We start from the raw sequence: 13474 nt of genomic DNA, 5'->3' as shown, positions 1-13474 counted from the left end.
CTTCTGATGTTGTTCCTTGATTTCTGAGCATGTAGGTGGACAAATTTTCCCAGATTTTCCCCGCACTACAGCGGGTGGTGCCAGGGAGGATAAAAGGATAAATATATATAAATATATATACAAGAGCCTGTGAAGTCACTTGGCTCCAGGAGCTCAGGCCTTAAATGCACCGCACTGAAACGTCACCAGGTTTGGTACCAGACCCGGAGGGCTGGCAGGGATGCTCCGATGGACTCGGTGTCAGCTCTGACGTTTGCAGAGCTCGTTAGACTTTTTAGCAATGAAAAGAGGCAGCTGAGCAGAGTCCTTAAAGTTTTGGAAAAGCAGAAACGCAGCCAGATTCGGGGCGATCCCGGTATTGCATGGGTCTGCAGGTGGCTGGTGCCAACGCCATGGGGCTCAGGAGGAGCAGAGGGGGACGGGGACAGGGATGGGGACGGGGCGTGCACCTCCCTCCTCTCCCCATGCAACACCAGCATCCCGGCGAGCCCTACTCGCACCTCGAGGGTGCTGTTAATGTAAGCAGCTCAGCATCTGGGTGAGCTGAAGTCCTCAGGCAAGGTGCTGCTCTGAGCGCATCCGTCCGGGCACGTGGCTTTCCAGGAAAAGAAAGAGCCTGGCCCTGAGCACATGGCTGGGAGCTGAGCCCGTGGAAAAACCCAACCCCCAGGGTGCAGAGGAGGGACGCAACCCTCCGGCTGCTGAGCAGCCCCCGCTGCGTTCGTGCCCCATCCCTGTCGGGGCCACCCCGAGAACGCGGAGGCTGTCCGGCATCCCGCATCCCCGGCAGCACCGGCCAAGGAGTGGGAGACACAAGCAGAGCCCCTCGTCCCGCTCTGCAACCTCCTAAACGCTCTGCCAAACTCAACATCTTTCTTCCTAACCCCCTGCAATCTGTGTAGGGACAAGGAAGTCAGCCTAAGCTGTGCACCGAGCACACTTTTCGCTTTATATTACCCAAAGGAATGAACCGCTATTATGAAATCATTAAATTAATAACTTGGTAATATAGGCAGATATATAAAACAATCTGTTCCTAGAACAAAAGAAATTACTACGTTCCAAACATTCATAATTTAATTTAACAGTGAATTAAAGCAGAATACATAATTTCACCCTCAAAATGTCAATAGCATTATGTAAATAGAGCCCGGCGTGCTCACGCTGACGGCGTGTGCCGGCAGTGCACGTGCGCAGGAGAAGGTGCCCGTACACGGGGGAACGTCCTTTAGCACCAACCGCCAATTGACAGGAATAGATTAGCTCCTCGCCTTTTAATTAAGGATGTACTAAACATTCCAAGCACTTGGCAGGACGAGAAAGGAGAGGAGAAGAGAGAGGCGGCTTGGTTTGTGCTCAGATGGAGAGGGTAAATGAGGGACCACGGGGCGCTTTGGAGACGGGATGCTCGCAGGGATGCTGAGGCCGCCGAGGGCTGCAGGGACGGGGACGGTGCCGCAGCCCTGATCCTGCAGGCACCCCCGCGCATCGGCCCCCACGTGCAATCAAACATCCAGCCCGTGTCGAGCATCATGGTCCCCGTTATTTTTTTGGCTGTGCCAACACGGCTTTTCAGGGGGAAACCGAAGCCCTGAGCCCCTCAGACCCCATTTCTGCACCTTTTCTATTCCTGATCCATCCATCCAGAGGAAAGGAAAAACTGCAACCAAATTCAGTATTTAAATTAGCCTGACTCCTATCTCGCTTATTCTTTTTTAATTTTATTTCCATTTGTGCTACCTAACGTTTTTCCCTTTTGTTTGAAAATAATTTGCTATAATTTATGGGAGTGTATTTTGATTGCTTTTGATTAAGTTTAACAAGCAGAAAAAACTCTGCCGCATTAGACATCAAAGCAAACAAATCCGTTTTCTAGGCCCGCTTGTGCATAATTAATAAATGCTGTCACTCGTCGTACAGTAAATATATCTATTATGTTACAATAAAATATGTGTTGTAGTGACTAATACACGCAACCAAAATACGTTCTGCGTAAACCCACAAAAATCTGGGAGTAGAAGTCGCTTGCTTGCATAACATCAGGGATTCGGGGCAACTGTCAGGACTTCAGAAAACGGGAGAAGTTTTCTTTTGCAGAGGGAAGGCAAAGCAACGCACAGCTTCTGCTGCGATCTTAGCAGTTGAAATTACAGCATCGACAGAAATTGCCCGTTATTCCTCTTAACTGCAACAACTATTAGTTGGTTTGGGGTTTTTTTTAACTTTTAAGTAGGGCAGGGCAGACTTTCAGGCTGAATTCTGCTCTAACCACCCGCTCCTACGCTCAGCCACAATTAGGAGGCGGAAATCCTGGCGTGCAATCACCTTTTTCTAGCAAAACCTCCTGTAACCCAGGCTGGGAGCTCGGGCTGGGGAGCAGATCTTAACCCAGCTCCTCCCGGGAAGAGGCAAGGGCCAGAGGGCTCAGGGATGCTTGGGAAGCTGCTCCTCTTAAGTGCCCTTGTTAGAGGAGAAGCTGCCCTAAACGCCGGGTCTGGTCCGCCACCCCTAAGAAAATCTGGGGGTTGAACCCTTTGCCAGCAGTGAGCTGTCTTTTACCACCCGCTGTTTTCTTCACGGGAGGTTATGGGTGGGGGGAGCAGAAAGAAGGAAAGATGGGGGGGAAATGCGTGAAAACAAAAGCAACTCCTAGAAAAGAAAAAAAGCCCTGGACAGTTGGTGCCACTTCTAAACACATCAAGTATTTATAGGCCCTTGCTCATAGCTTCAAACGAGCTGTAAATTGAATGGAGGTTATTTTCTAGGTAATTAAAAATGGAGAGAGAGATGGAGGGGACTGTTTATGGGAAGCCGTAAAACTGCAGCTACCAAGAGTGTTGCCGCTGCATCCCTCTCCAGCTGCATCCCCCTCCAGCTGCATCCCACTTCCGCTGCATCACCTTCTTCGCTGCATCACCTTCTTCGCTGCATCACCTTCTTCGCTGCATTCCCTCTCCAGCTGCATCCCCCTCCAGCTGCATCCCCCTCCAGCTGCATCACCTTCTTCGCTGCATTCCCTCTTCCGCTGCATTCCCTCTTCCGCTGCATCCCCTTCATGCACAGGGCCGACCGAAGGCCAGCGCAGACACATCTCAAACCCCCAAGCATCATCTGCCTGTGGTCGCCCTTCCCTGTCCCACATGTAAAGCCCAGCGGGATGAGCAGACACACTGCTTGGGACCACTGCCGTGATTTTCCAAGTGCTGCCGGCTCATCCAGCGATCGAAAGGCAGGGTTCGTCCCACCACAGGGCCACAGGCCTGGATCCTGTCCGGGGGGCTGGGTGGCCGAGCCGCCCCACAGCGCAGCGGGGCTGGGGCGGCAGCAGCCCGTGCTGCAGCGGCTGGGGACGGGCTCGCCTCCTCCCAAACTAACTCCAAGGTTCAGCAAAAACCAACAGCCCGGAGATCATTTTCGATAACAGTCCCCTTCCATCTCTGCACAGCGTCATTAACATCCCGCTCCGCAGCAGGGCTCTAACTCAGCCTGTTATTAATGTCAGTTCCGCTGCAAACCTATTCCTGTGCAAATTAATCCTTCACGGAGCGGAAGCCTCTCGGGCCGTGGATGTCTGTGCACACGATGCTCTCCCTGCACCCCAGCCACCGCAAGCGCTCCCTGGTTTGCACTCCCAGCCCAGTCCCTTTGCAGAAAGTCACCCCAACGGGACCGGGGGGGGACCAGGCTGCACCCACCCGCACAGCGAGGCAGAGCCCGCATGGCTGAGGAGCGGGAGCCAGGGGCCACAGAGCCGGCTGGCAGCTGCTGTAAGTCAGCGTGACAGCCCTGGCCTCAGGTTGTGCCGGCCGAGAGCCTGACCTTCCTCCCCGCTCAGCTCTTCTTCCTCCAGGTCACCCCTTTCCCAGCACCTCCCCGCCGCCCGACCAGCCTCCGCACGCCCCCAGTGCATCTGCTGCTGCTGGATCTAGAGGAGCTGCAGATAACTCTGGTTTTCCTTTTTCTGCTGCTTTTTGCCCTGTTTGGCCAGCGCTGCGGGTTTTTTTTCATCGTTTTGTGCTGATGCAAGTATAATAAGTCGCAGCCCTTCCATCCCTCCCGAGAAACCCCAGAGCACAGCGGAAACAAAACCAAGTCCCCAGGCTGAACAGAAGCAGCTTCACGTCACGTTCTCCAGCTGCAGCATGGCAGGGTTTGGAAGCGATGCTGGAGGAGGCAGGACAGGGTCCGACCCTGGAGGCAGAAGCAGGAGAGGGAGCTTAAGGAAGGGAAAGGGTAAGGACCAGACATCCCGATCCTATGAGTTCTCCTCTACGAAGGAAAGACCTGGTGGCACCAACTGATCCGTCTCAGCATCTTCCTGGAGCTGCCACAGAGCTGTCACCTTGAAATGCCGTGCATTTCAGTGCAAAGGCAGAGGCTGGCGGCAGAGGTCCCTGGCTTCCAGCCCCCCATGGCACACAGACCCCTCGGGGTGCTGGGGGGACCCCAAAGCCCTGCCAAAAGCAGGGGGGGCCTTTCCAAGCTTCCCACCCGTGCACGTAGAGGCAGGGCTCTCCCTCTTGTGCTTTGCGTTTACTCCTCTCTCTAGTCAATCCCTTTAAAACGATCCAAGCAATCCCTCTGAGGTCCCGACACTACCGCCTTGCCTTCCGAGAGGGTTTATTCACGGTTTTTAACCCAGTGCCTGCAGGACAGGGTGGTGGGCGAAGGGGAAGCCATGCATCTCTTCGTGTTTCAGGAGCAGAACGGTAATTTGGGAAGGCAATGGCTTCGCCCCTACTATTGCACTGGGATCGCTTGGGAGAAATGACGGCTGCTGCGTCCTGCCAGCACGGAGGCAGGGGGCTGCGGATGCCCGGCGGGGGGTTGAGGACCCGCACAATGACTCTTTGCCTCTTATTAACGCAGGGAAACAGAGGGGGAGCGAGTGCAATTAGAAAGAAGGAATGAAAGAGGGAATGGAGGAGAAAGGAGGGAAGGAAGAGAGATTAACAAACAAACAAAAATCCCCAAATCCATCAGAGCGGAGGCTACAAAACAAATTAAAGTTGTTATGGCAACTGGTGTGTGTGGGCAGCAACACACGTCTCCGAACGCACGGAATTAAAACAAGCGTCATGCTCGGCAGCTAATTAAATACCGCCGGCCAAGCCCGCTGCCTCACGGCGCGGCCGGCTCGCAGGGACACCTCCGCGCTGCCGGGGCCGGCGCGGTGCAGCCGGGCCCTGGCTCACCCTTGGGCGCGCGTGATGGCTTCCAGACACCCGTCCTGCCGGGGCGAGCTGCGGGTTTGCTTCCTAAAAAGCTCGGCCGGCGGTTGGGTTAGGTAGGGTGAGCGACGCGCATGCACCGACATCTCCCTGGGTACCCGCGGGTACCCCCGTGGTGCCCCCCAGCATCGTCCAGGCACAGGGAGGGTTTGGGAGCCAGAGCAGACCTGGGTGGGAAATGCTAAGGCTTACCAGCCCCGTGCCTCCCCCTTCCCCACACGCTTGATTTTCTCCAAAAATGACCGTGCAAGGTCACTGAAAGGACCCTGAGGCCGCAGAGCCTGAAGGAAACAGCGAAGCCCTTGTTCCTCCCGTGCCCCCTCGGGGGATCGGCCCCCTCGTCTGCACAACAAGCCGGGGGACGGATGCTCTGCAAAATGCTGCCTTTATGCAGCGAGGTCTGGGAACGGGGATTTCTGGGGCTGGAGCACCGGCCCCATTTATCAGCATCCGAGCAAAACAGGGCTGCAACCAAGACACCTTAACCAGTTCACTGCCAGCTGGGGGTTTTCCCTTCTTGGGAGCACCAGAAAGCAAAGCAGCCCCTGCTCCTGCAAGGAGAGGCGATGGCGAGCACGGATGATGCTTTTAGGGGCAGGCGGTTTTTGCTCCAGCAAGGTCCATCGACAGCTTCACCATGCACGCAAGGAGGGTTTGCAATTCGTGCTGCAACCACCTGTGACTTCCCAGCTCTCTACTTAATCCTCCTTGACATCCCAGTTGCTGCTGCTTCTATAATGAATATACAGACAGGGAATTAGAAGAGCCTGCGCTCGGTTTTATTTTACCCACTGAGTCTAATTAAGGTATGCAAAGATGCAGCACTCGAGCAGGCATCGAGGAATAATTCACGAGGACTGGGCCGGGCGGGAGGGAGCCCGGCAGGCGCTGAGCAGCATTGCTCCCGCACGTGCCTTGCCCTGGCTTTGGCCCTAACAGCAAAACCTTGCAGCCACTTACTGCACAGGCTTTAAAGAGTTTTCCCAAATTTTACAGCCCTTTAAAATACACCAGCTAAACCACACGAATTCCTTTACTGAACGAGCCTGCCAGTTGTCCCACCTAACACCCCGGGGTAACACGCCGTATATCACAGCTGTCAGAGAATTATTACAAGTGCATTTCATAATTTGCTTTATAGAACCCTGTGTAAAGCCCAGGAGCTTCTTCTCATGTCCATACATTTCTTCCCAAGGCCAAAGGTTAAACAAAAGAGCTTTGGTGGTTGCAATTTTTCCTGATGGAAGACGAGAGGTTTGTTCTTTCAATAAAGTCACCAGAAGGGCACTTTTACTGGGGTTTCAATCTCCTCTTCTCCCGTGGAAGGTTTGGTCTGTCCCGCAAAGTTACTGATCTTGGGAGAGAAGGAGATGAAGCATCAGAGATGTTTCCTTTTAAATCTCAAGTGGCTGGAAAGCCTTGCACCCCTCTCCTCCACCCTCTTTTACCCCCATTACCTGCTTTTGCAGGACTCGGAGCTGCCCGGTGCTGCCCTCCCAGCAGGGACCCCCAGACCGCCAAGACCTCGCTGTTCCTCCCACAAACCACTCCAGTGAACGATGGCTCTTCATAGAAAGTTATTAAAACCAATTTTCTAGAAAGTGCTTTTTTCCCCCAAGTTGGATGGTACCTTGGTTTTGTACATTCACATTTTTGGTACAAACGGAAGCTATTTTTAAAAATGTCTTTGAAAACACTTTTTCTTCTCTTTTTTTTTTTTCTTAACACTCCCACCGGTTGGCATTTCCTGCAAGGAGCACAGAGAGTTTTTCACTGCTTAAAAAGCCGGTCTGCAGAAAGCCGCCTCAAACAGACCTCATGCCAACGCTGAGCTCGATTTATGGCAGCAATAGGTGAGTACCCCAGGGAGGAAAAGGAAAAAAAAACACCCAGCAAGCCGAGATGCTGAAGGTGAAATCATGAGCGGGCACAAGCTTCCCGTCCCCTCTGCCCCTGCCCTGTCCCCGAGTGTCCCTCGCTGCTTCCCGGGTGTCTGGGGGCACAGAGCAGTTGGCTGCTCCTTTGATGGCCGGGAGCAAAGAGCTTGGAAATTTATGCACAACATTAAGCAAGATCCTTTGGTCTCCAACTAGGTTAAATTGCTTTCTACATTTAAATCGCCTGCTAGCTGGTTGGATGCGAGGCACAGCTGTGAAATGGAGACTTCCATCCAGTAAACAGAGGAGGAAATCCTAATGGATTAATCTGTTATAATTAGACGATTTGTGGCAACGTTGACACCGCTCCCGCAGGAGCGCTGGGGGGCAGAGTCGGAGGAGCCGTTGCAAAGGGCGACGCATTGGGTGCTGGGTGCCAGGCCCGGGTGAAACGCAGGAGCAGCCCTCGCACGCTGATGCTCGTAGACACCAACTCTTCATTTAAGCTCACCTTGCTCCCCAGAAGTTGCAAACAAGCCAGCACAAACCCTGCATTTCACAGCGCAGATGTTTCTTGTGCTGCCGTTCAGAGCAAACCCTGCTTTGCCAGGACAGCGTTGCCTCCAGGCAATAGCCATGACGTTTGCACCCTGGCTTTGCCAGGCTCGCTAAGAAACACAGAGCACTATTTTCCCCCCCTACCAAGATGCAATGCACAGGAGCGTAAGTGCCAAGCTATACCCTGTAACCCTAGAGCAAGAATTAAATACAATTTATTCCCTGGCTCCTTTATCTAAGGAAGGGGAGGCTCTCTCTGGGAAAGATTTAGTGGTTTTCTTCAATTATTGTTTTATGCAACATCAAAAAAAAAAATAGTGTTTTCAGCACTTTCTCATATCAAGGAAGTAATTGAGTCAAAATGAAGAAGAAATTATCTATGAAGTTAATTATCTAGCAGACATGTTTTACACTCAGTCATTTTTCACTACTATGCAGTAACTGGAAGCACAGGCATTTTTCTTTCCTGTAATTAATGTGCTCGGAATATGTTGGAGAAAGTATCAGGGGTTAGTTTGTGGTTGGAGGAGCGTGCGTTGGAGGCGAGTTATTAGCCACCCAAGTGGAAAGGGGACGGGAACGCCAGGAAAGTGGAGCGAGCCCAGCCCGGCTGTTTTCAAGCCCAGCTTGGACAACTCCTGCACCCGGGCAGCGGGATGAGATCTCCCCAAACCTGGGCTCGGTTTGGGAGCTGCCTGTCAGCAGGCAGAGCGAGCCCACACGAGGGGCCAGCACGGGGACCTCTGCTCTGACCGGGAGCTTTCCTGCACCAGGAAAAAGGAAACCCGGAGCTCTTGCCAGGCTGTTGCGGACTGGCGCTTAAATTTGCACAAGGGGAAGCGGTGGTTTGCTTGCTGGCAGCCTGCGTGTGCACGGTGACTGGTCGGTGCTCCCAGCAAGCAGAAGCGGCTGCTGTCATCAGTCCAGAGTTTCCAAGCATCTTCCTCAGCCAGGAGGACACCAGCAGCCTCCTCGACGTTTTCCCTCCCCGTGGCCAGTTTCCACAGAGGAGATTTTTCCAGCGCTGATGAAGGGACCCTTTCAGCCCCATCCCCACATAGGCACAGCCCTCGCCTCCCCGTCCCGAGCCCACCAGCGCCGGGCAGCCCAGGGTTGCTCTGCCCAGGCAGGGCACCGCAGGAGGGACTCAAAGCCGCTGCTGCCCTGATGCAGCAAGCGAGGCAGAGCGAGCATCCAGCTCCACCTCGAGCAGAACATACATTAAAGTCCCCTTTCTCCAGCTTTGCCCACCCCTCAACAGCAAAAGCGGAAGAGCATCCTCATGGCAGAGCCTTGCCATGTCCCACGCTCCGTGCCGGGCACGGAGACCCTCAGTAAATACAGAGGGCATCTGTTCTGAGCAGGAAAGCAAACACGAGCAAGAACGCTAGGGAGATTTGAGGGGGAAGAGGCTCCACATTGCTCTTCCAAAGCCCCTTTGCTCTTGCAAAGCTGCAGCCCAAGGGAAGGGAGCACTCCCCTCTTTCTGGCTCCAGTGGGGCTGTCTGGGTACCAGCACGGCAAAGGGACTGGGATGGTGCCTCGCTGTGAGAGTGCCTGGCTATGAGTGAGTGAAATCTGCTTTAAAATAAAAACCACCTTCCACTTCCATAAGGTCTCACAGCAGAGGTGCTGTGTACCCCTTCATCCGCCGCCAGCTCAGAGCCACCAGCTCTGCCCCTGCTCTCTGCCCCGCAATGGGCGGCTCCAGCTGTGGATTTTGTTTCTGATCATAACACACATTTGGAAAGCATCTCTCTGCACAGAGGCTGCTGCATCCCTTGAGCAGCTCTGCCGTCTCTGGAGCAGCTCGTGCTGCACCTGCACAGCAGCAGGGTGATGCTGCAGGGACTTACCTGGGTGCCTACCTGCACCTTTTCACGCTGGAGCTGGGAGTTTCCTCACCATCCCTGCTGACATCCCTTCCCCAAAGAAGTCAACTCAAAGAAGAAAAGCCTTGAGCAAGGCAGGAAGATTGCCTACCTCCAGAGAGACAGAGCTGTGACCCTTAGCAGCAGCACACAACTAGTGTCTTCCCCTGCCTTTCTCCTTGATTTAATTCATTGTTCATTTACTGCAGTAATTATATTAGGAAAGTGTAATGCAGGACACAGGAGTCCCTCGGAGGCTGCTAATTGTTGCTGGAACAAGGCCATTCGGGCGGTAATTGAGAAAAACGGGGTCGATCCTACAGCCCGGCTCTCCATGGGGAAACGCTGCAGCTGAGAGCACTTGGGGCAAAGCCCCACACCACCGCTGCCACCCCGGGCTCGTTAGCCACCTCCTTAATTGCCTGGCGAGATCAGGGGCTATCACTGAAATAAACTTTCTTTTTAATAGGGGAGGTTTTAGAGCTCGCTCATGCTGATGAGAAAATCACATTTTTATACGGGTACGTAAAGCAGGACCCCTCTGTGTTTTCAAGCCGTCCCCGTGAGCTTTGGGGTCTTCTTGGGCACCCCCTGAGCCCTTCTTCTCCTGGGACAGCGCTTGGGGACAATGGCTGCAGCTGGATGAGTCCAAGTTGCCTTTTGCCTCCCTGGTGTCCCCACCCCTGGCAGCGCTGGGACATGGCTCGTGGGGCAGAGCCACCCCCCAAAGCACCTCTCCAGCCGCTCTCCCAGACTGAAGCTGAGGGTCCTGGTTTTCCTGCTGCGTGGCATCCTGCTCCCCCCAATCCTTTAATTGTCACGGGGTCATCCGGGGCCCCAAGACCTGTGAGAGTCTCCAGAACTTCACTTACAATAATAAAGATAAGAAAATAAATAAATTCTGCTTTCCTCTCCTTGTCGGACACCTCACCAAGCCTCCTGCTGACTTCCTCCTCTGGAGAGATTATCCCAGATAAGATGATGGGTGATTTGAGGAGACGTTTGGTGCCTCATTGGAATTGCTCCTATTTAACAAAAGGGACCGGTTTCCTACGTCCACCCCTTTCTTTTTTCTCTCCTTGCTGGAACAACATCAAGTGAAGTTCCGGGCTTGAGGATCAAGAGGTTTCTAAACTTGAGCATCCCAGCTCCATGCACGTCCCCGACCTGCAGCGCCGCTCACCTCCCCGTGGTCGGCAAGTGGTTATTTTTATGCCTTTAAAATTAAATGCAACACAATGGGGGGAAAAAATGTATTTCTTGTGAAGCGAAGCAGCTCGGGAAAGTTAATGAGGCAAAAGTATCTGCTCACGAGAAACCTGGAGGTGTCAGGAGTGCCCCAAGGTGATAAGGTATTTAACGGGGGATTAAGAAGAGGGAAGAGGAAGGCGACACCTGCCCAACCACGTTGGCTTGGGTGCTTATTAAAGCCTGAAGGACAACAGCAAATTAATTATAGAGGGCAAAGGTGCCATCCCATCTATTTTTCATCACCTCTCATGTTGGAAAAGTCTTTCCATGCGACTGCAGCTGCCCTTGCCGTGAGAGATGGGCCAAAGTCCAACAGGTTGTACCGTGGGTGACCAAACCTCAAACCAGCGCACCAGAAAACTTGCTTTTAGAGAAACAAACTGCCCTTAATCCCTTTTTTTTTCCTCCTTTCTGTGAGCAAGTCAGAGCGAAAGGAGAGCTGTGGAGAGAGGATGGGAACAGGCAGGGGGTACCGCAGAATCGGGCAGGGAGGGGTGAGTGCACACCGCTGCCCGTGGGATGAGTGGCTTAGGATATTCCCCAGGATTTGGGAAGCCACGGCAGACACCTCCTTGCAGCATCTTGCTTGTGCATCTGGGTTAGCAGAGGAAAAAGAGGAGGAAAATCCCCTGTTTGCAGGCAGTCCTGGTCCCGCGTGCTTTACACCCCCCGGGTAGGTGCAAGTCCTACAGCTGCTGGACCCTGCGCTCAGCTGGGGCATCGGGAAGCCACCAGGTCCATACAGCTTTTCGGGGCCGTGTCCACCGGTGGATTTTGCAGGCTGGTTTCTGTTCCTCTGTCACGCTGAAGCTGCAACTAGCCAAAACCCACCAGAGCATCTCCGCTGCCCGCACGCCCGTGTCCGGCACGCAGGACCCATCCCTACTGCAACGGTTTGCATGGATGAGGGTTGCAGGGGTGTGGAGCAGGACTGTCCCTGCTGCCGTTTGTGATGCAGCCCCGGGGGACTGCACAAGGTCCCCAGCTTGTGGGGTCTCTCCAAATCCAGGCGAGATGAGGCTCGGCTCCGGCTGAGAGGGGCTGGAGACCCCCAGACCCACAGGGCTCCATTTGTGCTGCTCCTCGAAAAGGCTCGTTCCCAAAACAACGCCATGCAAAATGAAATCCTCATATACATCGCATAGCAGGAAAAGCAGCGATTTAGCACGCCGCATTAGCTCCGCCGCATCCTCCAGAACAATTTCCCACAGCCTCCTTCCACCGCTTCACACGCAGATAGCGTCTCGTCCCCTTGCCCTCCTTCCAGGAAAGGCTTTGTGTTTGGAGAGAAAGACTTAGCAAGGCTTTGGGAGGATAACTCGCCAGGATTTTGCATCTCAGACTCGGCGTCCCCAGCCCCAGGATCAGCACTTCCACCTTGAAGAGCTTTGCTTTCAGCAGCTTGAGGTACGAGGCACCTGGAGGAAGGCGGCGTGCTTATCAGCGCGGCTAATGCCTTCACCCCGAACGTATGAATATTCAGCAGCTCCAGCACAATCTCTGAGCCTAGGACCCAGCCGGGGGGGGTACAGCTGGGATCTGGGGTGCTCCCAGCACGGCAGCTCCCTATCCCTGCTGCAGCCAGCAGCTCCAAGCACTGCCCTGCCTCTCGCCCCGCCAGCATGGCCACGGGTGCTCGGGGAGGGCATGGCCCGGCCGAAACACCCGCGAGAGCAAGGGGGAAACTCTTAACTCTGGCTCATCTGAAGCTCTTTGCTTCCTGCTGATGCCTCCTTAGCTGGAAGACCCAAGGAGGTCTGGGGAGTGGGCTGGACATCTCCTGCGGATGGGATGCAGGTACCTGGTGGGCAGCAGACGTGGCATCAGCTACTGGACGGAGACACTTCTCCCTGACCTTTCCTAGCAAAGGAGTTCATACTCCCTTTGGAAAAGTGTTTCTAGCCTTCTCGGGGAAGAAGGAAATAAAACTACCACCAAGAAAAGCAATCTCCACTGTATTTTACAGCCCTTTTCCTAAAGAAACACGCTCAGGGCATCCATGCGCCTCTGCCGAAACTTCGAACCCACAGCTGAAGCTGAAGGACGGCTGGGAGCACCCGGGTTTCGGCTCACCCCACACACGAGGGACCCCAAAGTTGGCTGGAGAACCCCTCAAACACCGCCCTCCATGCCTAGATATTTTTGCAGTGCCAAACCGCTCAGCACATCTGGCTCGCTCTTTCAGAGCTGTCATTTTCCTGGCTGTTAGAGGAGAGAATATGGTAAAGAGCAGCCTGGGTTTGCAACGCGACTCCTGCGAGAGACGTGACATGTTTATTTTCCCCGCGCCAACTTCCACATCAAACATGTTTTCTTTTTCCATGCTGCAAAAGGGAATATACATCCATCCCTCCCCTATCTACCAGCGCCCAGCTCCCTGCAAACAGCCCAGCCCATCCTTCAGCTCAGATTTTGGCATCCCCAGGTCCCCAAGATGCCTCTGACATCCCATTTTCCACGGGCAGAGCTGGATGGGGGTTGACATTTCTGCTCCCTGGCACGAGCAGTAAAGTGGAGGGGGAAAAAAAAAAAAATTATCTTCCTCTGACTGGAGAAACTTGATGTTTTGTGTGACCCAAATCTCAATGTTTCAGTTTGATTTTAAATGCTGTCAGGTTGCTTGGGGGAAAAAAAAAATAAAAGGACATTAAGGAAAGGGGATGGTATTTTCAAAAACAAAGTTATT

General features: G+C 53.7%; 1 protein-coding gene across 1 annotated transcript in view; it reads left to right on the top strand.

Annotated features, from left to right (window-relative positions):
* XPO7 (exportin 7) overlaps positions 1–13474 on the top strand; it is a 325319-nt gene that overhangs the window by 193014 nt on the left and 118831 nt on the right. The gene's annotated exons all lie outside the window — the stretch shown is intronic.

This window comes from Ciconia boyciana, chromosome 25 (genome assembly GCF_034638445.1).
Source record: "Ciconia boyciana chromosome 25, ASM3463844v1, whole genome shotgun sequence".
NCBI classification, from domain to species: domain Eukaryota; kingdom Metazoa; phylum Chordata; class Aves; order Ciconiiformes; family Ciconiidae; genus Ciconia; species Ciconia boyciana.
Note: the sequence above shows the minus strand (reverse complement) of the source record. Positions and strands in the feature narration are given on the sequence as shown.